The sequence below is a fragment of the Quercus suber genome, unplaced genomic scaffold (genome assembly GCF_002906115.3).
Source record: "Quercus suber isolate HL8 unplaced genomic scaffold, Cork oak 2.0 scaffold_1040, whole genome shotgun sequence".
Classification (NCBI taxonomy): Eukaryota; Viridiplantae; Streptophyta; class Magnoliopsida; order Fagales; family Fagaceae; genus Quercus; species Quercus suber.
The window spans coordinates 79431-81988 of NW_027070451.1; positions in this window are offsets into that span (position 1 = coordinate 79431).

Genomic DNA, 2558 nt, shown 5'->3' on the forward strand with positions numbered 1-2558 from the left:
ATAAATGCTTGTGGAGTGTGGAGAGTAAGGGCCGAAGTTCAAGTCTTCAGGAGTGAGCTTCACATACATATACACTTAAATTATATTAGAGTAAAAATTCTATCTTGTATTAAAAAAAAAAAAGGGCTTACAGTGAATGATGAAGGATGGCTCGAAGAAAAGCATCATCTTGTGCTGTCCTAGCTAACTCCTAGTCCTACTATAATAGAAAGAAGCTTTTTGAACTTTGCAATGGAGATGATTTTTCAAAGCACTCAGAATTAAAGAGTGAGAAACGCTGGGATTAGTGTCTTTGTGTCAATCTGGGTGGGGGCTTGCTTTGAAAATATTAACAACGAAATGTCAAAGAATTAGGCAAAATTTCCCAATGTTGGGCAGGATTTTCTTTTACCTTTCTTTTTCACCTTTCCAAGTTATCATGTTTGGTTTAAGTTAATCAATGAGACATTAAAAATAATTTGTGACTCTGTGGCGCCCTTAAGGGCAGGAAATTTTTGGCTTTATGTCTATGGAGTGTAAGACTAGTCCATCTTTACTGAGGAAGGCCTTATATTTTTTGGGGAGATCATCCTCGAACGAAATCACATAACTAAAGTTTCAATTAAATGATGTGCCTTGGAGAAAAATACTCTTTTCATGTCTCGTGGACTGTTGGAGTGGGGAACCTCACGCATGCGAGTATTAATTACTAATTAATAGCTTAGCCTTTGAGTCTTTTGATTTCCCTCCTCTTTCTTTTTAATATTTTAGTTATGGGTTTCATTGTGTTAATTAATTTAGTTTCAAGTACCCATGGTAGAATTGTTTGGGTTCGGTCCCTCGATGGCTCGATTCATTGTAAATCTAATAAATCTATTCTATTTATGCTTTCCAGAAAAAGGAAAGTAAAAAATCGATTGGATCCTAGACTTCGAGCCTTGGGACCGTCATGTAAAGCAAAAAGCTTAGGGTCTTAAGGCCCAAAATGAGAAGAGGTTTGGTTACCAAAATGTCAAGTTGAATTTTCTGATCATTGACTGATATTGTTGAATAGCGCAGCCCAGCGCCGCAGCCCAATTTTAAGCCAATTCGGATCAAGCTGGTCTCAGTGGTCTGGACTTGTTCGTAGTTCGAACAAACCTATATATGTACTTTAAATTCTATTTGTACTTAAAATTCTTCAATATAAGTTCATAAAAAAAAAAAAAAAAAAAATTCTTCTTCAATATAAATGATCGCTTGATCTGTTCCCTTTATGCATCATGATTATCATTGATAGTAAATTAATAAGTTTCTTACAAGTCCCGAGATAACAAGAACAAAAATTTAGTACCACAAAAAAGTGTACAATTTTTGTCACAATTATTTATGTGACACAACTGTGAGGAGTGGAGAAAAAATTATGAGTTTATTCGAAAGTTACAGACAATTAACCATAGTATGAAGGTATGCTAAAAGCTTGGAGCCAAACAAAAAGAGGTTGAGAAATTTTCTTTAATGGAAAAAAAGAGGTTTGAGTATTGATAATCAATTACTGGTGCTAAACTTCTAATATTATATGTTGTTGGGAAATTATAAATTTTGATCATTACTCTAACAAATATTACTTAAAAATGTTGGTCTTTACATCGATTAGCACCTCTCTCCCTAGTTGAGGGGTGTATCAGAAAATCCCTCAATAACTTTACCTAGTAGTCTAGTCCTATCGAACCATTGAAGAGAGAAAGGAAAATAATAATAATAAAAAAAAAAAAAACAAAAACAGAGATAGACAGGACATGTTGCCGAGATGAAAGACATTCTTTTGCAAAAAGTTCAAACCACGCTTCTAATGTGGCTTCGTAGTTCATACATATAGTGCTTCCAAACTTGAGAATTGAAATACCTCGAACCGTCTACATGCACCACAAGTCCCAAACACCACGTAGCTGTGCAATATCCTACAGGTAAGCTCAATTATGCTTCGAATTTTTCACATATTGTACAAGTTGTTTATATAGCGGAACCTACGGAATTTGATCAGGACCTGGCGGGTGATCGTCCCAACCCCCAAACGATTGTCTTGGAATGCTATGGTGATTATTTGGATCCGAGTCTTTCTCATTGTTCAAGCTCCTTACCTCGTTCTCTTTCACCTTGCTTGGTTGCTCAGTCACTGTCATGCTCTCTGAATCAGCTTCGATCATCAACATCCTCCGGTTCATGCCGCAAGCCAAGTTTGCCATCATTAGTAAAAGCAATGACGATGTCATGATCTTCATTGGCCTTGGAGTTCTAGGCTAGCTTGTAAACCACTAAGATTACTGAAAGAAAAAGAAGAACATAAGCTATTTATAAAGGTGGGAAGAGAAATAGAATTGTGGCAAAGTGATTGGAAAGGCTTAGAAAAATCTAATGTGGGCATTCCATTAAGGTAGTTTGGTGAGGTGGGTGCTGTAATGCTTTAATATCTCCCTCTTCTGGGATATTTTCTATAAGCAAACAAGATACAGCAATCTATGTCACCAAATGAGAAATCACCACCTTGCCTGGGCCACTTAGCATCGTGAATCTTTCATGGATGTACCTATTAGCGGCAG